Source organism: Rhipicephalus sanguineus, chromosome 1 (assembly GCF_013339695.2).
Source record: "Rhipicephalus sanguineus isolate Rsan-2018 chromosome 1, BIME_Rsan_1.4, whole genome shotgun sequence".
In the NCBI taxonomy this organism is placed as follows: domain Eukaryota; kingdom Metazoa; phylum Arthropoda; class Arachnida; order Ixodida; family Ixodidae; genus Rhipicephalus; species Rhipicephalus sanguineus.
Window position 1 is genome coordinate 217,167,677 of NC_051176.1, and position 23,879 is coordinate 217,191,555.

At 46.3% G+C, this 23,879-nt stretch overlaps 1 protein-coding gene across 1 annotated transcript in view; it reads left to right on the forward strand.

Annotated features, from left to right (window-relative positions):
• Nucleotides 1-8,765: 8,765 nt before the first annotated feature.
• The window catches only part of LOC119371954 (uncharacterized), a 35,702-nt gene continuing 20,588 nt past the window's right edge, over nucleotides 8,766-23,879 (forward strand). Inside the window, exon 1 of the mRNA XM_037642404.2 lies at nucleotides 8,766-9,061. The gene's annotated coding sequence lies outside the window, so the exon portion shown is untranslated. The remainder of the gene's footprint in view (nucleotides 9,062-23,879) is intronic.

A 23,879-nucleotide genomic window follows, 5' to 3' on the forward strand; every position in this document is an offset into this window, starting at 1 on the left:
CAGTCGCACAGACCTGTGAAGTTCAGATATTCTATTTTTTTAGTAACAAGCAGTGCAAATGATCGTAAAGAGCAGCAGCTGTACATCCGATGCTCATGAATTGCTTTGGTGCGTTCGAGTGCTAATGAGTTTTCAGTCGGCTTTTTTGGTCGGCATAAGCTCAGTACCTGGAACCAGTACAACTGACGCTTTTCTATAGGAGCTCCAAGATGAAAGGTCAAAACCGCGCCGTTTCTGATAATCCAAGGTGTTAGTGGCGGGCTGTCCGAGTAATGAAGCCTTTAAACACCTCTGCCCCCAGCGCGCGCGCGCGCGCGCACGCGCACACACACACACACACACACACACACACACACACACACACACACACACACACACACACACACACACACACACACACACACACACACACACACGCACGCACGCACGCACGCACGCACACAAACACACACACACGCACGCACGCGCACGCGCGCGCACACACACACACACACACACACACACACACGCACGCACGCACGCACGCACGCACATCCAAACACATAGCAGAGGTCACCGCTTTCTCTATATCGTCGTCATTTTCATCATCCCCACAACAGGAAGTTAACTTAAGGAAGTTAAGGAGAGGTAGCCAGCAAAATGGCAGCAAATATCAACGCTCCATGTGTGTGTATGTGTGTGTGTGTGTTTAAGACAATACAGCATTTCTAATAATCTCCTGAAAGATAGCAAAATTGTAGTCGTTAAGGTCGATTACTCCAAGAGAGCGACATTACTTCGAGTGATAAATATAAATGAGTATTCGGGTAAATAAAATACTAATTAACATTTTAATTGATTACGTTGCTCATATATTGCACTTTACGAATTGCAACTGGTATGAACATTGAATGAAATGTCAGGGTGACACCAGTTTTGAGATAATCATACCAAAAGTGTGCAACGAAATGCATGGGCGTTCTAGAATAGCAGCAGGTGGGCAAGTTAGTTTGGGTTCATAATGATGGAAAAGCAGTGCTAGAACGAAAACAAAAGAAAAAGAAGGCAGGGCATACGCTGTACTAACAACTGACGTTTTATTGAGGAAAAAAAAAATCCCCTTATATGCAGCTTGTATCGTCACACAAAAATTTGTCACAGTAGTGTGAAGGGAGCCACATCAAGATGATATCAACAGAAGGGCCATAACCTAGAGGATACAGACACAGTAAAAGAACACATTTGTAATCGTTCTAGCGCTGTCTTTCCATCATTATGGGCGTTCTAGTTGCTTAGGATGGTACTGCTGCAATTCCCGAAGGCTACCGGACTGATTGACCATCTGTGACATCGAGCACGGAACGGCGGCGTCAACAGTGCTTTTTCTCTTGCCCTCAGCATCTTTTCCTATAATTTTCCTTTCCCCAGTGCATGGTAGCCAACCGGTCTCAGTCCTGGAGGTTATTTTTGCTGCCTTTCATCAATACGATCCCGTCTTATAAATTGTGCTTCAGTGCCTAAAACTGCGTTTTGTCAAAAAAGTAACAAAACAACGGGGCATTCTTACCGCGAAATTTTATTGCACATACACAAAGATGCGTACCGCTCCCTGATTTCTTTCCATCTTAGGGAGTCCGTGTATGCCAGTGCACAAGAATTTCGCCTTATGTAAGCCGTCGTTTCTCCAGCCAACGTAGAGCGGCAGAGAGCGATGCTTTTTGCTAGTTAAAGCATGCGACCTCGCAGAGGAGGTGCACGATTGCTTCGCTGCACTGGGAGAGTTAACATAACCGAGCAGTTATGTTAACTCTCCCAGTGCAGCGAAACAATCGTGCACCTCCTCTGCGAGGGCGCATGCTTTATCTAGCAAAAAGCATATTATTGCCATAATTAAGATCGCTCCTCAGTAATAATGACAATAATACAGAAATAGGTGCACGTTCAAGACTAATGACCTCATGTCCGCCGACTGAGCAGTGGCCCTGCAGTCGTCTAAATCACACAGCACCCGAAACCTAGAGTTAACGTATATCGCTCCCCAAGGGAGCCAGAGTTGCGCGTTCTGTTTTTGCTTGCCACTCTGCTGTCACTCACCGATACAGTAGTGTGAACTTCAAATTTCTCTAGAGAAGCCGACCCTCCATGTTTTGTGCTGAATGTCGAATCGAACACCACTCATCATGTGCACGCGAAATTACGCATGCATGCACTCCACGTCCTACACGTAAAAGAGCTGCATGTTACACCGCTGTCCTAATTCATACCATACATGCATGCCATACAACCAGGTCATGCATGTCATTCATACGATCTACGTATGCCACTTATATCATGCACACATCTCACGCATGTGTGTCACGACATGTGTGTCGTGACAAATCAGGTCGTTCATGTCATGTCATGTATGTCGTGTTATTCATGTCACGTCATGCTATCCGACTCTTTTCATTTATGCCCTGCACTGCGTGATATTCCATACCTACTTCAACTACTTTAACTTAGCCTCGCGCTAAGTTGATATAGAGCGGTCACTTGATCGCACAACATCGAGCCGCATGGTGCGTACCTTTCTGCTACTCGGCTCCCTCTTGGGGCCAGATCTCTGCATTAAGCGTTTTTAACTGCTGAGTAGCATTAGTCCCAACAAGCGAGAAGGGGAACCGAGGGGCCCGATATTTGTCAGTTACAGCCAGTTACAACTACAAATAACGTCTTAATGAGATGCTCTAATATTGCATGTTGTGCCGTGTGTGGGCATTTTATTTGTTATCGAATTCAGCAGGAGTACCTCGCCAGGCGAACATCAACAGCTTCATGTTGAGCGTTCCGTCCTAAGCTCGCCAGTGTGTTCAGTGTGAAATTTCCTAAGGACTGGTGTCATGTTTTATGCGAATGCAATCGACATTGATAGCCCAGACTGTCTCTGAAGGTTAAAAAATCTGACAGTCCGGGGGAGTTTGTATTGCGTGACATTTTCATAAGTTAGCGCAACTCAGAATGGCTGACTCGGGAAACAAGATAACAAAGATGCAGAAGACAGGCTTTGACGCAGTACTTACACCAGTAGCTAAACGCCAGCCCTGCCTCCTGCTTATTTGTTATCATTTTGTTTCCTTCGCTCGTTGTGAGCTGTGCTAATGTAGGAGAACTCTGAAGGCTGTCTTGCATTTGCTCCTCAACTAAATCTACGGAAGAATCTAGGCCCGTGAGGAAACACTGCTTCCGCAGTGGCGCAGCGAAGGTGCTACTAACTTTTGCATGAACTAGGGGCCTTAATGAGACTCCACGAGCATGTGTCAAGTGTGTGCATGTGCACGTTCGTTGTTGTATATGCAGTTTCTGTGTTTGTCTGCTTACTGTAAGCATCGCATCCTCCAACCAACACTTGGATTCGCATGACGGGCCCGCAAACGTATTCAGGCTGGTGCTATATGGCCCTTTTCTTGCCACGAGCTTCACTGTACTGCAGCAGCATGCGGTAATTAAGCATCCGGCATGTTGGGTTCCGGTGGATTCTGTAATTAGGCAGCTTTAGCTTGACGTCTATTGTAGGCTCCGCTTAGGCACTGCATCACAGCACGTTACACACACACACATTTGCCGAGCAGGAACATTAGTGGGCGTGCGCACAACACTCAGTGAGCGGGGCACGATAATGCATTCACTTGGCTTGCTTGACGTTATGTAAGCAAAGTGTCTGCGCGCCGCTTGCACCTCTGACAGACGTACTTAATAATAATATCTGGGGTTTAACGTCCCAAGACCTCGATATGATTATGAGAGACGCCGTAGTGGAGGGCTCCGGAAATTTCGACCACCTGGGGTTCTTTAACGTGCACCAAAATGTAAGTATACGGGCCTCAAACGACAGACGTACTTAGTAGAATGCGAAATAAAGGCAGCTATCAGCAGTAACTGCAGCACCTGAAATGGCAATGAAATGGCAAGATCAGATAAAGCTACGGATCAAATTATTCAAACGAAATAAATTTTCCGCTGACTGCCCCCCGCGTACATTGTGGACCAGGGGCGACTCGCACAAACGTTTTCCTGAAGCATTCGCAGGTTTTCTACCGTGTTAATTAGTGCTCCTGAGGACTATCCCACTATCACCCATATAGGCGATAGTGTGCAAGCAATACTAGTTCGAAAAGTGGAAAATTAGTCCATAGGCATGAGGAGAGGCCTGAGCGACGCTGATGCCCCCCCCCCCCCCAAAAAAAAAAAAAAAAAAAACTCGATGGCAAGTTTTACTTTGTAAAGGTTGCTTCTTATATACAAAATTGCTTAATTGGGGCGACTAATCCAATAAATAGACCAGTGACATCGCGTCACTGTATTTCCTTAAAGACCCCGTTTAGGAATAGTCAAGCCCACATATACCGCCCCGTCACGGTGGTCTAGTGGTTATGGCGCTCGACTGCTGACCCGAAGGTCGCGGGATCGAATCCCGGCCGCGGCGGCTGCATTTTCGATGGAGCGAAAATGTTTGAGGCCCGTGTACTTAGATTTGGGTGCACGTTAAAGAACCCCAGGTGGTCGAAATTTCCGGAGCCCTCCACTACGGCGTCTCTCATAATCATATCTTGGTTTTGGGACGTTAAGCCCCAGATATTATTATTATTAAGCCCACATATACCGAACTCGCAAAAAACTCGCATATATCGAACCCGCAAGAAAGGGCATTCGTTCGATATATCGTATAATTACATATAAAACTTACTGAGAATTTGCCAAATTTTCGATGCTAATTTTGGTGCGCAAGTTGGCTTTACGGCAACGCTTAAAGATAATGCAAGGAAGTCGACATCACAGCGATACGCGTTTTTCTTTTCTTTTTTTTTTCTTCTACGGTTTGTAGTTGGGGATCAGGGTTATACGCGGGGGTAGCTTATACGCGAGAATATAGTGTTGTGATGTAAACTGCGAAGAAAACTATAGAGCGCGTTCTTTGTCGCTGTCCTCGCTACAGCGCGCACAGACAGCCCCTAGCTGCTGTATTGTCCCGCCTTGACGACAGAACCCTGTCGGGACAGACTGTACTAGAATGCCGTTCCGAACTGTCGTCGCACCGGAAATCAACTAAGGCCTTATTGAACTTTATGCGGGGTAGTGTGGCCTATTGTATAGGCTATAGTACTCCTGCTCCGCACCTTCCTTTTCTTTTTCGCTCGCCTGCTTGTCTCTCCGCTCTTCTTTGCATCGTTCTTTCCCCCTCCCCCTAACCTTAGTGTAAGGTAGCAAACCGGATGTTATAATTACGGTTTATATATATATCAACCGTAATATATATTCAACCCCCCGTCGGGCGCCCGGAAACCTCTAGTCCGGCTTGGCCCCAATGTCAGCCAATATTGTAATCAGTGTGCTTGTTGGGACGCTGTACGCATAGGGGACGTCGGACTTCTCCACGTTCGACTGTGTTGCTTATCGCCGGATTCGCGTACAACAGCAGGTTCTTCCGTTTCACAGCAGTCATGGCGTTAATAAAGGGAGGGGATAATCGCGGAGAAGCGAACGGCGACTACGCACGACGAGCCGCCCGGGGCGCGACGACGATGAATCATGGGAGAAAACACGCGATGGCAAGCGGTATTTTCTACTTGCTCCACACTACGCCCTCCAAATCACACCACTTGCTCTCCCAAATACAGTCGGGAAAGACCCCTTCCGCGAGAAAAAGCCAACTCATTAATAGGGAAATCCAACGTCTTGGAGTAGTTCGATACAAAGAATAATTGAATTTATCCGAGTTCAGAATGGTCGGTTTTGGCTGTACTGTATTAGGAAGAGGAGCACATGATGTGCAAAAGTATTCTGCAAGGGTGTCGTTTTTTCTTGTTTTGTTTTTTTCGTGAAGCGTATCGTTACACGCGATGTGTCATTACGATTTCATAAAAGAATCTGAATTTCCACAGTGCTGCGCCAGTGCGACATTTTTCAACGCCTGAAACGGTAGCGCTTTTGCCGAGTATTGTGACAATGGGGCAACAGCCGGCCCAGTTATCATAACTGGCAATCACCATGCACTATTTTTCGCTTCGGTGTCTGTGTGCCCCACACACCTCAACAGGACTGCCTTGTTTGTGCGTGCATGTGTGTTGCTGTTCTGGTGTGTATGTGTGTGTGTCGTGCTGGTTCGGTGGCGACCAGACGCATGAGTCGAAAAATATTAACCAAACAGTCCAGTGTCGTAATGAGAGGCTAATCTGTGCTGTGGTAACCGCCGTACTGGTGAATCCCGAGATACTAGTGCTTCAGTTGTTTTCCGCTTTTAATGTTAAGAAAATAAATTATGGGGTTTGCGTGCCAGAACCACGACATCTTCATGAGGCACGTCGTAGTAAGGAACTCCAGATTAATTTCCACCATTTCGGGTCGTTTGTAACGTACGTACTAATATAAGTGCACGAGAGTTTTCGTAATTTACCTGAATCAAAACTTTTAATGTTTTTACATGACAGCCTTAGACCTTATTTGTTGAAAAAAAAAAACATGGAAACTAAACATAGTAAGTAAATTACTGAAGATTTTGCTTGACATCTATCGGCTTATATGTCAAATAAGTGCAGCAGCCACCTTAACACTCTGTACTAAACACGTGCTTCTTAATTAAAAACATGCTTTAGTTGATGTTTTTAATATTTTTATTGCTTACTCTCGAGTTTGGGAAAAATATTTCTTGCCCATGTGACAACACTTATCAGACACTTTTAATCACAGCCCGCCGAAATGAGAACTTAAACGGTTTTCAAGGTTTCCGTGAACTGAGAATAAACGAAAAAAAAATTTTTTTGCCAGTTCTGCAGTCTCTATGATGACGGCTAAAATTAATTTATGTTTTAATCCAAAAAAAGGCAGGAAGGCGAGGATGGAAGCTTGCGATGAAAGATTCGTAAACAGGGTGTGCGTGCTGGAGCCGACGTTTCGACAAGCGGACTTGTCTTCTTCAAGGCTGCAACTGAAGCTGTAGCCTTGAACAAGAGTTGCAGCCTTGAAGAAGCTAAGTCCGCTTGTCGAAGCGTCGGCTCCAGCACACACCCCCTGTTTACGAATTTTTCATTTATGTTTTAAGCAGCATGGGCTAATGACATGACAGGACAAGTTTCCTTACGTATTTATCCAAGCAATGTTATTGTGCAAGAATATATTGATCGTGTTTTCGTGCTGTAAGACATGAAGTCACTCTAACCACATGAACATAAGTAATTAACCGCCTCTGCTCTCCAAATTTATGAAACCCAGCTTTGTTATTTTTGCTGATGCAGTTTGTTTTTATTGAAATGATGAAGTAGGAGAGGTTGGTGCCATTATGGTGGCACCGGCTACTCTTTGCTTAGCAGACAAAATATGTAGTAAGAAAAATAATAAGGGCACAAAATGCAATACAGTAGAACACACGATGTGAAAATACGCACAGTCAAACATCACATGGCAGATAATACACGTCTAATAGGTTCATATGTACACAAGTGTTGTATCACAAGTTCAAATGGGAAAAGTCAGTTCACATGTAGACGTTCAAACTCAAATATTCTGTATTGCTTCTTCAAGAGCAAACTTAGGAGTTTTTACATGCCGGTTCATTTCAAAGCGCTTTAAGCTTTGAAAACGCACTGGATAAAGAAAAATTGAGGCGCAACGTTCGAAGGTGTATATTATGTCTTTGTTGCCGTCACGCTATGACATAATCGTGTCCGGCGCTGCTTCATCAATATAATAAAAAAAATGTGTTTACCGCATAGACAACGTATAGGTAATACAGCAAGGCGAGAAAAACTAATTGCTGCATAGAAGTAACTGTCATCTCGAGATTTTCCTCATTCGCTAATGAGAAACAGCACTAATTAACGCAGCCCTAAATCATAGGAATTACAAAATGATCAGTCACGCGTTTCATGCTTGGTATGTCAGCGAATGGTGCTTCAGGCAAAAAAAAAAAATGAAGTGTTCATTGCAAATTGCTGCTGCGGTGCAAAAGGGGCCTCCGTCATTCTTGCTAAAAGAGAGAAAAGAAAACAATGAAAAAATAAGATAGGTATGGCTAGCCACATGCATTGACGGAAACGTAGTCATTGGGAAACTCTCCTGCTTCTGAATATAATATTTATGCAGCTTACTAATATAACATATACAATAGACCACATACTTGCGTAATTGTGATTAAAAAAAACTAATATTACGATTGCAGTGATCTTGTAGTCGCGGCGATCGAAGTGATAAAACGTTAGCACGGGAAAATGTGGTCCATTTATCTTGACGGCACTGAAGTGGCGCTGTGAAGGTGGTGAGTGGTTTACAGACATTACAGTCGCGAAAACGCTCGCGCGCACTGGTTGTATAAACGCAGTGTGAATCGCCATATCTGTCGCTAAAAGTGGACGAACTTCAAACACCGGTTGCTCTGCGTAAAAACTTGTACAACCAAAATTCACAGGGCGCACATCCTCCCTGGGCATCGTTCGTCACATTTGAGCGGATGTTTAGCGATACGTACGCCCAGAGAATATCGCGACTGTTTACTAACTCCCCGGCCCTCTCCTCCTCTGTGTAAGAGTCGGCAATTCATATGTGCTCCCGCTATCAAGAGTTGAACGTTGAAACCGGGGGTCAACGAAAGGGCGGCAGCCACTGCTACGGCCGGCTCAGTGCTGCCATCTTGCGTACTATAACTTCCTCCAACTGGTAACGCAAGTTTTCTCTCGACTCCTTTCCTTTTTGTCTATCCTCTATGCGCACGGCCTTCCTCCTCTCACTCTCCTCGTATCTCGCTCCGCCGCCGCTGTGATGCTTTGCTGTTGTTTTGTGCGCTGGCAGTTGTTTCCGTGCCAGCTTCGCACATCCTGCAAAAGGGGGAGGGCCCCTCCGGGCGAGCTGGCTTGGCGGCAGGCACTACTGCTGGAGCGGCCGACCGTTTTCGCCGGGGTCTTGCCACGCGGGCGTGGCAGCCAGTGAGAGCGCCTCAGCCACAGCTGCTGCGTCCACGCCGACACTTGTCGCACGAGCGTCAAAGGAGCGTCCCCGCGCACGCCGGCGTTTTACGTTTTTCCTGCCACAAGCCACCCCTTGATTTGCGCCGCAGGTGAGTGTGCGAGCGGGGCCGGGCTACGCGTCTCTGCGAGCGATGCTTGCACAGGTGCGTGGCCTGTCGCCCACCGGCAAACTCGCATTCCATGCACCGGTTATGCAGCAGTGCACAGCTTTCGTTGATGACTATCAGTAGTGTCGTAGAGCAGCAGGTGATGCTCGTTTCGCGGTCAAATAGTTGGCTTTTGCTTTTTCTTGTCGTCTTTTTCGCCTCTCTTGTGTACAGTACCTGGCCCAAAGCGCGGCCGTTTGAAATCCGCCGTCCCTTCTGCAGACCTCAGCACTCGCACTGCCTTCAGTAGCGGCTGAAGCGTAATCAAGCGTACCGTGCATGACACTGAGTCGAATAATGAGCACTAAATTGGGAGGCCTGTTTTTTAACTTGTCGACAAGAGCAACAGGTGCAGATGGTGCCCCTTTGGGGTCAAGCCGGCATATAGGAGGCGGCGTCTGCCCACGGCTCCAGTAACGAATGGAGATATCGTCGCCTTCAGTGGACAATACTGTGGCAGCAGTGGCTTGCCGGAGTTCGCGCCTTGATCAGAATTTTGCCGCAAAAATTAAAATAATACGGCAGTTTTGCCCCCATCGCTTGAACCATGTTATTGTGATACGTTTCGGCCTATATAAAAGCAATGCGGCATGGTTTATTCTTCAGTTTTTTTTATTTATACTCGTCATAGACTCCGGTAAAACTAAGGCGCTCACTGCGCCAAGATGCGACGGCTTTCAATCGCTGCAAGATTAACATTACATACACGTGTCAAAATTCCTTGGTTACTTCTTGTTTAATTTGTTTAATTTCCCACGTGGAAAACATTGTTCTCTTATTTATAAAGTTAGATATAACTGTTGGGGTTTTACGTGCCAAAACCACGATATGGTTATGAGGGACGCCGTGATGGAGGGCTGCGGATATTTTCACCATCTGGTGTTCTTTAACGTGCACTTACACCTAAGCACGCAGGCGTCTAGCATTTCGCCTCCCTCGAAATGCGGCCGCCGCGGCACGGATTCGATCCCGCGACCTTCGGTTCGGCAGTCGAGCACCGTAACCACTGGACCACTGTGGCGGGTCTTATTTACAAATATGAAGTAGATTAAAGTATACGGTATAGAGAATGCAGTAGGAAATAGATACCTTTCCTTACCCTCGCGCAGCTTCAGACATGCCAGCACTTATATCTATAGAACGATATTCAATTATGATTTAGGAAAATAGAAAAAGAATTATTGCTCTAATTCTGAGGCTAAATAAAGAAAAATTCCCGTGCGGACCACAATGTTACCACGTGTTCTTCTTTTCGCCGACGGAACGGGGCATCCACACGGTGCGTTCATTCCACATGGGCTAAACGTATTGCCCTTCGGTGAGAATCGCTGCTTCTTCGGGACAGCTGACACTCTAACCGCAGACAAAAGACGTGCTCCGGTGTCTGTTCCCTTGTCTTTTCGTCGCAGAGAACTCACAGGAGGCCTCGGGTGGAACGCAACAGAAGCAGTTACGTGCTCGGGTGAGCGCGAATATCGGCAGCCCAGACGCCAAGGAGGCTGCGGCGCTCAGACGAGCGGGAGATCCATGCTCGCGGCAGACGCTCGTTTTTAGAACCACGAAAAGGGGAAGCGCCGAGCATGACGCCTTCGTCGCATTTGTTTTTCATGTTCGCGGGTGCTGGGGGGAAGCAGCCAGAGCTCTTCCAATGCAGCGTCCTTCCCTCCACCATCGGGTCGTCTGCTGGTGTTCGCTTTACTGAGCGAGCGACGCCTCGCGTTGACGGGATGCTTTGCCCTGGCAGTCCCCTTTGCCAGCACAAAACAACGCGAGGCGGCCGGAACGACAACTATAAGAATGAACGAAAGCTTTGACGGCTGAATGACTCTGAGTGGCATATCAATGCACTGTTCACGCTGCGTTGGCTGCATTGACAGCAGAGTTCGAGGTCTGTTGGATAGAGCCCATTAACGTAATGACGCGTTTCATGTGGACCTTGAGCGATTTGTTTTTTGTTTGGATTTTGTCGTTGATTTCCTTTTCGCGATACTGCTCGGCCACCCGTACGAAAAGTATGCGTTATCACGTACACGAGTAAGGCCAGTCACAGATTTTTGCTCTATGTTGCATGTCGTTCCTGCTGAGCGTGCATATATTGAGTCGCGCTCATTCAAGGCCCTACTTTGCCGTGTCACACTAACGCGTCACGCGCTGTCACTAAATGTCTGAACAAAAGGCATCTACCGACGGCATACTGGCTGACAGTGGAGCTCTTATACATTATTGCTTCGTTGGCAGACCGTTCGCTTATTTTCCTAAAAATAAAAGTTGTTGTTTTATCCACGGGGTGTTGTTTGCCTAAGCTGTACCTCAATGGCCATGACGATAACCTGCTCAAGCCGCCTAATTTAACACGTGTTTTCATAACCAAATGTCTTCCCAAGAAGAAAAAAAATTGTCGAAGCTTGCACTAAGCTGCGCAAGGCTTGACATAGCGAAACTGGACGATTCTGAAGACTAATCTAATTGCTTCTCGGTTGTTTCTAGGCCTTAGCTAGGTGATGAGGGTGCTTTCTAGGTTGCTTCTCGGTCGTTGCTAGGCTTTATATAGGTGATGCTAGGTTGTTTCTACGTTGATTCTCAGCGCAGAGAGATTCGAGTTAAACCACAGACAGTCACAGACACGACATGGATGTCCAAACTCCAGAGACAGAAACTCGCTTTTAAACCAAGCATTCGCAGCTCTCATAGAAACAGTACAAAGGTAGCTCACAGTGCAAAGGTAGCTGTGGGCCCTTGCCAAGCTGTCTCTTCGCTTTTACCTACAGCTGTTTTTCATCAACGTATTGATGAAAAATAAACAGTATTGTTATTATTATTATTATTATTATTATTATTATTATTATTATTATTATTATTATTATTATTATTATTATTATTATCTACCGGCATGTCGTCGTTGGCGTAGGCCTTCCATCGTTTCGGGGTCTTCTCGCAGCCGCCGTTGCCTTTCCCATTCCCTCATGTTGTGCTTACGCCTTCTTCCTTTTTAGTGGACCAGAGGTGTGTAATGGGACTTACTCAATTTCTGTCGCACATACTCGTTTATGAGGATGATATTTTCTGATGAGCCGCACAAATTGCTGTTGCACATACCCGTTTGTTGGGCTAACTGTTGTCTTCTTCATTTTTTGCGGACCAGTGGTGAGTAGTGGAATTTACCCAATTCTGTGGAACATACCTGATAGGCCACACAGGGCAGGCCACACAGGATAGGCTGCACAAGTTACCGCTGCCTTAGAAATATATAAACTCTGGTACTTCACGTGCCAAGACCACACCGTATGATTACCAGGCACACCGTGGTGGTTGACTGCGGATTATATTTCACAGCCCCGTACTCCTTAACGTGCACGTCAATATAAAAGCGCAAACGTTTTTACACTTGCCCCCACCAAAATGAAGCCACCACCTTCTGGATTGATCGTACAACCTCGAGCTAAGCAGCGTTAATGGCATAACAAAAGAAAAAAGCTGAGGAGGTGGGGTATCTGGAAATCATACGATGCTTGGTCATTGGCGTCTTGGTGCTCGCACTGCATCGGTACTGTGAAGAATTGCAAGAACTGATGAATCAGAGAAGCAGGTAAACATTCAAGTATGTGATTATTTTGCTTGCACCAACATGACACATGCGCGAACCACACATCAGGACTGCTACTCTTCCTTAAATAATAACTTCGGCATCGATAAGTATGTCTCCTGGGGGACTGTCGACGACGAGGATTGAATGCATTGGTTTTCCCTGGCGATAAATACGTCAGTGGCCAATCATCACAGTCGTCATCAATAAAAGGGTGCGAAAAGAGAGTGTACGCTCCGTAATTACCTTTCTCGCATATTTAGTGACGCCTGTGTTTTTAAGTAATTAGTTCGGAGTTCTGTGGTACCGCAAACATTATTGGACTAACGTAACGATAAAGAGGTCCTACTGTTAAAGAAATTTGGAGGACTCTCAAGCTTCGCCCTTAGAGTGGAACGCGATAGCGCTATTGGGCCCCGTTCGCATCGCATTCTAAATTTGCTTGTCATGCTTCTCTTCTCGCTTGACACCTCGATCGTGCTGTGAGGGAAGGAACGTCTGTGCGTGTTACATTGGCCGTTGTAAACTCTCCCAGGGAGCCCACTGCAGTTACAGCTTCGACGTACCCACTGCACGTCTGTAAGGCAGTACGTACACCTTCGTAGCTGCACGCGTTATTGATACTGTTTCTAATGATGCTGACGAATTATGACTGAGCCTTCTTTAATAGGTGGACAGCTTTAAATCACCCCCTCGTTACGCAGTTCACAAGTGTGATGTCCTGGCGCGGTTCTACGCTTCTGCCACGCAATATCACATCTGTAAACATGGCTTCTCGGCCGACATGATGCCTGTTTTGCCGAAGCTTGAAAGTGCTTCGGTCTTTTTACGGAGCAATTTCAGGCACTGATATGGCTCTGTGGTAGAATACTTCACTGCCACACAGAATTCCTGGGTTCGACTGCGGCTCTTACACAGATGTTTATTCTTCGCTCCCATCGGGATTTTGGGCTTACGGATAACTTTTCACCGACTTTTCTGCGACATGGACTCCTTAACGCTATCGCGTTAAAAAGGAATAGACACTTCACGTTCTTAGCCGCACTTTTGAAAGAATAATAAATCACGAATACATGTTTTATTGGATATTCGTGGGAGAACGTGTGAGAAACAGGGTGTTCCACCCAAGAGTGAGTCTTATACGTAAAGCAGCATCGTCGCAACGATTGAAGGTCCTGTCACATGAAATGGTGAGGAATAGTTGAACAAGGAATGTCAATGGAGCCATCGCTTCGACGAGATGGCTTGCCTTGGTCCCATAAAGGAAGCGCGGTATAAAAGTGAATGCAGTTAATACATTAGAAAGCTGAATTCTGTAGCTTTCCTAGAGAGGACACAACGTTTATTGAACAAGATCTATAGGGAATAGGTGATGTTATAACCTGACCGGCTACGCGAATGGTTTGAAACCAAGAAGTTGCTATAGCCGGCACCGTTTCGTAAACGTGTATGTTGGTATGAGCCGTTCGATGATGGGTGCGGCTAGAATTAGTCGCCCTAGGAAATGCAGGTGACAGTAATCAAGTTCACGCAGTTTAATTGAACGAATCCAGCGGGCGGTGGTCAGTGTAACACTGTGAGGAACGCACGGAGTCTCGCGTAACAAGTCGAAAGAACGCACGAAAAGTCCAGAGTAGCTTCTTGCGAGGTTACCAACTCCGGCGCTCGCATGCATTATTGATACGGGTATATACCCAGAGTCGTGAAATAACTCACTATGTATTGCACTACACGAAGTGCGTGAAGACCGCTGGAATTATAGAGAGGCTGCTCACTTGCCAATTAAACCAAGAGAAACCTCGTTCGCTGGGACAATGTAACAATCTATTCCAATGGCATCCTTTGTGGAGCTTCGCTAGTGGATCCAAGCGACTCTCTGCCCACGTTGTCGCTTGGTTACATCGGCGAACAGGGCGCTAGCAGTGAATGAGACAAAAAAATTAATATAATCAAGCGAAGGGAATGTTTAGACTGCATCCGCCCAGTGCACAGTCTGTTATTAACAGCCATCCGAATAAGTGTGCACCTTTTTTTGTTTTACATTTACCTAATTAAAAACATAATTAGCCAGGTTATAATTTTTAAACGTACAGCTGCTGTTTTAATACGGAATTCTTCGAGCACAAGTTGGCGTACGTGCGTCAGTTGATATTGGTGTGCTAGTTTTTAAGGAAGCAAACACCGTGAAACGAACAAAAAAGAAACAAAGGGAAAAGCCAGCGTGGTCTAGCGCTTTGCTGAAGCGCTGGTCACAAACACTATATGCATCAAAGTGATTTCGTCCGTGTAGTCTCTGTCTTTGCCCATAAATATGACATCCAGGCTATTATCTTTTGTTTGCCTTGATATGGCAAATCGACAGCCTGCTCTGTAGTACGTGATAACTTGGTTCCTGCAGACTGCTCGACGCTTTGGCAAACCGCCCCGGCCCAGGCTGCACATCGTGGCTCGCCTATGGAATATAATAATTGTTCGGGTTTAACTTCCCAAAACCACGATATGATTATGAGGGACGGTATAGTGGAGGGCTCCGGAAATTTCGACCAGCTGGGAGTCTTTAACGTGCACCTAAATCCAAGTACACTGGCTTCAAGCAGCCCCGCCACGGTGGTCTAGTGGTCATGGCGCTCGGCTGCTGACCCGAAGGTCGCGGGATCGAATCCCGGCCGCGGCGGCTGCATTTTCGGTGGAGGCGAAAATGTCTGAGGCCCGTGTACTTAGATTTAGGTGCACGTTAAAGAACCCCAGGTGGTCGAAATTTCCGGAGTCCTCCACTACGGCGTCTCTCACAATCATATCTTGGTTTTGGGACGTTAAACCCCAGATATTATTATTGGCTTCAAGCATTTTGAGCTCCATCGAAAATGCGGCCACCACGGCCGGGATTCGATCCCGCGACCTTCGGGTCAGCAGTCGAGCACCATAGCCACTTCGCCTATGGAAGGAGCTTAGCAGCTATCCCACGATAAACGCGACGACAAATCAATGCAACCCTTGAGTTGGGGAGGGTCCACGTTGAGTTGGTTTGCGGGAGTTTTTTCGGCCCGCACTGCTACGGTGCATAAAAGTGAGAGGTTGCTTCGGTGTTTTTTTCTTTCTATTCGTCTTTATTTAGTTGTACTGTTTTTTTTTTGTTAGATCCTGAAAAAAAAAACAAAACAAAGAAAACAGCTACGTTAATTATCCCGGACACAAAAATGAATCTGATGTTCGCAAATGCCCTTCAGAAGCCTCGCGCTGTCAGGCTGAGCGTAAATAACAGCGTCAAAAGGCAGATAATCTCAACAGATGATCTCGTTAGAGCCTCAAAATATGGGATGCCACTTGAAGAAAAGACATGTGTGCTAGCCGCGTGGCGTTATCTATTTCATCAAGTTCATGGTGAAGTGAAATGAGCAGCCGTTCTTCTTGTTGCGTAGTATCAGCTGTACAGCATGTAGCGCGCGCGCGCTTCGTAGAGATACTTCGCCGCAAGATGTCGCGAAGCAGTCACTCTTCTCGCACTATACGCCGCTAAAGTAGCTCTTAATAATAATATCTGGGGTTTAACGTCCCAAAACCACGATATGATTATGAGAGACGCCGTAGTGGAGGGCTCCGGAAATTTCGACCACCTGGGGTTCTTTAACGTGCACCTAAATCTAAGTACACGGGCCTCAAACATTTTCGCCTCCATCGAAAATGCAGCCGCCGCGGCCGGGATTCGATCCCGCGACCTTCGGGTCAGCAGTCGAGCGCCATAACCACTAGACCACCGTGGCGGGGCGCTAAAGTAGCTCTTGTTCCTGGCTGTAGAAGGTTTAAGCTGCCTTACTCTCTCGGACTTCGATTTACAAGAATGGCCAGAGATAGCCAACATCTTCTAGACCTCGTTTGCCATGCCGGAACTCTCCCTTTCGACTTCCTCAATAGCCTACGCCGTCTGTTCTTTTCATTTTCAGCCCTGGGAGTGCTTTCGGCGCGCCCGTACTTCCGACAACGTGCAAAGTCGCTTGACCGCCAACGTTCCGCTCTCTGCATTGTTTCATGTACGCCTTGGTCTTGGGCCACACCTGTTCTGCCGCTCGATGTTTTCTTCGCTGCGATTCCAGCAGGATTCAGAGAAGTGGGGCTGCATTTCCAACAATCCATTCCATTTACATTTTTCATTCTTTTCGCCTTTCAGCATTGGCTCGCACGTGCTCGGACGCTGCGGCGCCGCCGTTAACGCTAGTCTCGATGCATGATAAGAATAAAAAGAGTGGAGCACGAAATTGTACTATATTCGGTCCTATAGCTGGTGTTACACAATTTGTTTATTCAAATCACCTGCAAATGGCTTAAGTATATTTGCCCCCGCTTCTCCTTCAGGTACTTGGAACCGTATAAAAAACCAACATTGTAGCAGTTTGCCCTTGACTCCAAATTGCTGTAAGATTTATGCACTAAGGCCGGCCTAGGCATTGACGAAGAAGGTACACGGGACAGGCGTACCTGCCTTTGCGTGTGGTCTACAACAGTATTCAAATTACGCGCGAATAAGCTAGCCCACGTAACCACTCACACCACTTTCGTCGCTCATGAATCGACATTTTTGTAAGCCACATGCTTGCAGGATGCTTCAAAGCTGTTCCAAGGTTTATGTATGTAGCTATCATGTGGCGACGAAAGTGAATTCAAAACGATCTTTCGTTTCAGATCCGATGACTGAAGCTCGGTTCTTACATGCAGCTAATTTGCGGTACACCAGTGACGGAATGCCATGCCTCTATTCTCCTTACGATACTTCGCTTCAAGTTGCAACCACTTGCGACATAAATTGGGGCAGGAAGCAGGAAGGTTAATCAGAAGAAAATGCTTGGTGCTGTTCTTTATATACAGATTGGCGGACGGAGGTAGGAGAAAGAGCACGAGGAAATTTGGGCCAAGTAAAACACATAACGATAAAGGCATGACTTCAAGAGAAGTCATTTTGCTTGTCCAGAAGGTGTTTTATTTAGTGCTTCCTCACTCAACCTATTTTACATATTTATTTCGCTTAAAACATTTACTAGCGCGAAAATTAATATTGGCTGAAGAAATGAGGGTGAGAAATGAGGGCGCTAGGCGTCAACTGATGAACATTAATTACCAACACATGCAAAGGCACCACCATACGCGCGAATTAGGGCTCTAAAAAATGTACAAACTAATGCTTAATACAATGAGCAAAGAATTAAAAAAAAACAAAAACGAACGACAAGCCACGTGCAACTTATCCACTCGTTTGCACACTCCCCCGCTCATCTTTGCGCGTGCGATGGGCCTTTTTTGTGTCATTTATTTATGAAATTCGCCAAGTGAAGTCGAGCGTTCTGTCTTGTTTCTTGCGAGTGCCGTAATTTTTTTTTTTTATGATCGAAACTAAGTGGCCATTGTAGAAGTAATCAGATCAACCAGCCCAAGACTAATTTTTAGATTCTTTCCCCCTAAATATTCTGCTTCACCCCTGTGACTTGCTTAGCGCAACAATATCTACAACAAAGCTTAGTAAACTTTCCACAAGTAAATCTAAAGAATTGCACAAGCAGCATGGAGAGTAAAGTTATGGTGGCGCTGTTTTGTCAGCAAAGTGACATCGGAAGTCTTGAAGACTAAGTAACGTTCGTGTGTCTACCAGCCCCGGTTCGCTTGGCACTCGGCCAAGCCTATACGGAATGATCTCTCGTTTATTTGGTTAGACAGTGTATACGCCGAGAACGGTCCATTGCCTCCTCGCCCTGTCTCATATATCAGGCGCTTCCGACTCGCTTGTGTCCTGTGTCGAACCACATTTCTTTACCCAATACCTAGTGGAAATTTCGAAGCACGAAAATTTCCCTCATTACGGAGTCCTTTGTGAGTTCATAAGGGCTCAAAATTTTGGCGGGTGGCGAATATAAATGCAGCTTTCAGCTTGTCGAAGTAGTCACCAGCTACTTGATAAATTGAAAGCGACATTATTTAAACACGGGTTTCTTATCAAGCATGACGCAGCAGACCAAAAATTATTCGTTATTAACAAATTTTGATACCAGCTCGACGATACATCGAGCGGTGCTGGTCTGTCTATGTGCGAAAGCGGAATAAGTGGACAGCGGCTTTGACATCAGGTGGTGATGACTAGTTTGTTATTTCCAGTGAGAAAAACAGCCTGTGCCCAAGACCTATTGTCGAGCGGTCTTCGGTCTGATTCATTCTTGAAATTCCGCATGTGTTACGCGTGGTTATTACTAAATTGTGGGGAGTTGCCTGGACATCAATGTTTTGAATCGCGGTTCCAGAAGGAGAATGCGAGAATACTCCGGATTGTTGTTTCAGCAGCTAAATTGGTGTGGCCCTGCGGTCAAAGTGGAAGCGGCGGTCTGCTGTGTGTTTCGTATTTTGTGGGCTAATGCCTCCATGCATGCGTTGCAGAAGTGCATAGCTGGGGCTGTGACATAGCCGCGGGGGGCTGGGAACTAGAAATGACGTCTGGTTCTGATGGCGAAGAAGGTTTGGTTTTAGATACCTAGTAAAACATGTTGTTGGGCTAGTTGGTGCATGTTACAAGAAAATTCGACGACGCACACCACCGAGGAAAGTAGGCGAGTTGACGCTCTTTCCTTTCGCCTACTTTCCTCGGTGGTGTGCGTCGTCGAATTTTCTTGTTAGATACCTAGGCATTCTAAAGGACTCGTAGCAGCAAAAGCGACTTGTGTATGTCTATGGCCTGACACTGAGCGAAATGCGTTCTATCTCTACTGGGCACACATCCAGGGTCGACGTGCCGCGCTTCGCGAGTTTCGCTGCGTAGGAGCACTCACTGAACGAGGCAATGGTAGTGTAGAGCTTCCAGAAAACCACTGTCAACGCTACAAACAACTAAGTCTGGCCATGACCTGTGTACATGTCAGCTATACCACGCCTTGGCGTCAGCTCGAGGCCTTTCCTCAGAATATGATTGTTTAAGACTTTAGGGTCAACCATGGCTGTTGACCCCAGAGATGTCAGCCGTCTTCTACCATCGTACCGGATGGCATGTCATTTGACTGCTGTTCGACTCGGTACTGATGCCGGAATCTACGAAATTCCGCCTGTTCTGAGTCACAACGTAGGAGCGGTTGAGTACACGCGAATGGGAACGTCACAGTTCTGGTGGTGCCTTGAAGCCGCTGATAAACATCTGGGACGGCCCGCCCTTGCAGTTTCCGTTATGTTTTGTAATAGCAAATCAGCTGAGATGCCATGGACTGCTTTCTATAGCAAGCACTGCTGCAAACGTTAGCGCAGCATCTATACGTGGAAAGCATAGCAGTTATCGGAGACTCAGCAGCTATAGATTAAAGACAGCGTGATAATCGTGAAAGAAAGTAAGGCCTGTAGACATGGACACGTGATAAGAGAACCAAACAAGACAAGTGCCTCCATTAATAAAAAAAAAATAATGGATCATAGAAGGCCGTTAAGCGGAGGACCACCCTCTAGTCTTTCGTTGCATTGTTTAGATTGTAAATGCACGCCGAAATTCGAGCCCGCCGCGATTCTCTAGGGGCTATGGTGCTCGACTGCTGACGTGGGATCGAATCCCGGATCCCGGAATCCCGGATCCCGGCCGCGGCGGCCGTATTTCGATGGAGGCAAAATGCTAGAAGTCCGTATGCATAGATTTATGTGCATGTTAAAGAACCCCAGCTAGTGGAAATTTTCGGAACTTTCCACTAGGGCGTCTTTCATAATCATACCGCGTTTTTCGGACGTAAAACACTAACAGTTATACATAAAATTCAATGAGTTGGCAGTTTTATACATGCAGAAGAACAAAGACGCGTCTAATGGTCGAGGCTCGGCATATCAATAGTACAGTGAAAGCGCATGCGTGAGCCAGTCTTGGATTGCATTGCATAAATAAAAAATGAAATTCCTAAACAGTCATCTCTCACCTAGACCTCCATGTGCGTCCAATTAACAGGTGGCGCTGCCACACCTGAGCATGCGCAGATAAGTTTTGCATCTGCCTTTCTTTCCGCCAGAGTGCGTCCTCTCAGTCGATAGTCGGCGTTTCTTTCTCTCGTTCTAACAAACGTGACGACTGAAGACACCATGTAATTAAGGCTGGATCGCCATAAATCACGTTAATTATTTCGTTGCAAATGTACAGGCAGTTGCTCCGTCAAAAAACTTGCGGTAAAAGTGCACCGTTGTTTCCGTTACTTGTAACAAAATGCGGTTCTTTGCAATGAACCACACAGACGAGTAGCGGAAACAACAATGCCTTTTTTACCACAAGTTTGATGGCGCATATCTTGAAATCCGCGCCAACCCCAGACTTCAAGCTATGCACGCCTCAGGGGATTCACTGCTCTTGCCTTCTTTCCTTCTCTCTTCGCTGTGTCTCATTCTTCTATCACCCTTTTCCGTTTTTGCCAAGCGTAGGGGAGCCAATCAGGCGCTTTGCTGGTCAACCTCCTTGCTTTCTGGCTTTGCTTTTCCCTTCCTTCCTGTATGCCTGGCGTACACACCAGCTACAATGCGTCACTTGCAACGTGTGCCGTAATGTACCTTAAAACCTGAATTTGTGGATTGTAGTTAATTAGCTACTAATTAGCCTGATTTGAATCTTTATAGACGTCCAGCGCACATGATAGTTTACTTTTGAACAATTGTTTTTTTTTTCTTTCTCGGAAACCGCATGTTCAGTAATTTTTAAAGCGTTACCTGAAACACGTGTTATACAAACGTGATGACATACGCAGAAGCTGTTGTACTGACGTTTATATCTCGGGGACAAAACCCCCTAATCCTCCATCTGAGCACGGCCATGCTGTTTTGCGCACATCTGCTCACAGAAGCTCAGCAGCTGGGACACAGATATGAAACATTCTGCTCAATGCCCTATGCTCGTAAGCACTGCGTGTGCTGGACAGTGAAGTCGTTAACAGCCTTGATGGCATGCGGCAGTCGTGCCAGCTCCTCTTATAGACACTTACCAATGAAAACCCGTCCCTCGTTTGTCGCAACATAAACTGAGGACTATCAATATAGTAACTCAGTCCTATGGCTGTACTATATACTTCTCGCAACACCAGCGTAGGAAATGAGAGATCGCGGCCTTGTGGATTTCGTATACTATTCAGTACGCAGCCGGAAATGGTAACGTCTTGAAATAGGAATACCTCGCACGCGAGTGCACGTGCCACAGAACCGGTTACTAACGAGTAAATACCGGGGATGACGACTTCTTTTTTCTCCGTATTTTTTTTTTATTCATTTTCCTTTTCTCGCTGTCGTGCGCGCGCGTGCAGCCGTGGAAAGTCCCTGGTATTTGTGGTTTGTGAGAAGGACTTCAAAACTTGGGACGTGTAGTGTGAATCGCGTTCCTTTGGAGCAATTATCTGCACAATTTCACGGCAGTTGAGTGGTGCAGAAGCGAATTAATTAATAGCATAAACATCGCCATGACCGCTACAGTATACGGCACGCTATGGACACGGACTAAGAAAAAAAAGAAACAGATAAGATTTGGCGTTGTGAGTTGTCTCCTCCTCCGTTTTCTTGCCGGTGCCTTGTCGTGCTTTTGGCCTTCCACTGAACCTACAGGAAATCGCCGTATTCTCCGTCATTCTTGGCTGCCCTGAGCTCCTCTGAGCTGCTCGAATACGCCTGCGAGAAACGAGAAAAATAGTCTCATTGTGCCTAAATGTGAGGCTGTACTTTCATTGCTTTCTCCGCTCCCAAGCACTCAAATTAACTTTACAGAATTAAGTACTTATCCTCCCAATCAATATATAGTCCCAATGCAATTGGAAACCTTACAGTCGTACCCTATCATTAACTCCGAGAGGGCAAAAAATTAGCTGAAAAGCAAACACGATCAAAGTTGAAGATCGCTGCGAGTGGTTTTTACCCTCTTTTACGACATCGACAACTGTTCGAGGGCAATATTTCATGATTTATAACGATAAAGTGTGTGTGTGAGTGTGTGCGTATCTGAAGAGAGAGGGAGAGAAAGAGATAACGCAGTCTGTGCGCAGCCGCCAGAAAAATCGGCATTATGATCTAAAGATTCAACACGATTAATTGAACATAACCAATCTTACGCGTGAAGACATAAATTTGTCTTAGTGTCGCCTGATTCGCGACAACAAATTTAAGTTGACCAACAAAGCCATCCAAGGCCAATTTCGTGCGACGATGCAATCCAGTTCTGAACACTTCGTTGGCGCGAGGGCGTCTGTTGTCGCGTAAAAACGCCCAGCGCGCACCGGTCACCTGACCTTTCGAAGTAAAGTCACTAGAAAACCAAGTTTCCGGGTATCGCGTTCCCTTTCTTCGCGCCCTGCGTGCTCGCGTCGATCACATGATTTGCCACCGGCACAGGGCTTCCAAGCGCCAGCGGCAGACACTGTAAAACATTCTGTACGAATGCGAATATCGTATTTGTTGCTAGTCGTCGAGTTACTCGACCATTGGCCGCAACTACCCATGCCCGTTGCTGCAATAACATGACATAGAGCCGATATTCGCCAATGTTGTTTGCTTTTGCTTTTTTTGTTCGCCTCCAGAGAGAACGGACACCGGACATGGTCTGGTGGTACGTGGCTTTGTAGAATCGAGGTTGCGATAATAGTTTTATTATCTAATTCACGACACGTGTTTCCTGCCTCGGTAGCTATTTCAAAACGTATTTACATACTCAGTGGACTGCGGGTAATGTTGCCGTGCAAGCTCGTGATCAAAGGCGCCCTTTAATTCTTGCTTGTTTTGCGATAAAGTGCATGCACTCTATAGCGTCGTTTTTATTCGCGCTAAAGAATATCAACGAAAAAAAGAGCACTACAGTGATTGAATTTGCAAAACACAGAAACCTTAGGTGCAGCAACAATGTAACTGCGCAGGTACATTTATATTCTTTCGGTTCAAGAGATGACGCCTTCAACAGGTGTCCGCTTCTGTTTTCGCCTAGAATGCAAGATAATGAAGGTCGCAGACTTAAACAAATTACATAAATTCACACTGAATGCAGTGCGAATTAGAGTGGAGGATGCTCTATGCCCGCATCCATGGGACCGCAACAGTGCTTCCCTGCAATCCACTAGGAAAATTTAGTTAAGAAAGCGCTCTATTTTAAGCGGGCATTTTGTCATCCTCTTAAAACCTGCACGACTATCGCATCAACTGCAACCATCCTGAGCGCTCTCG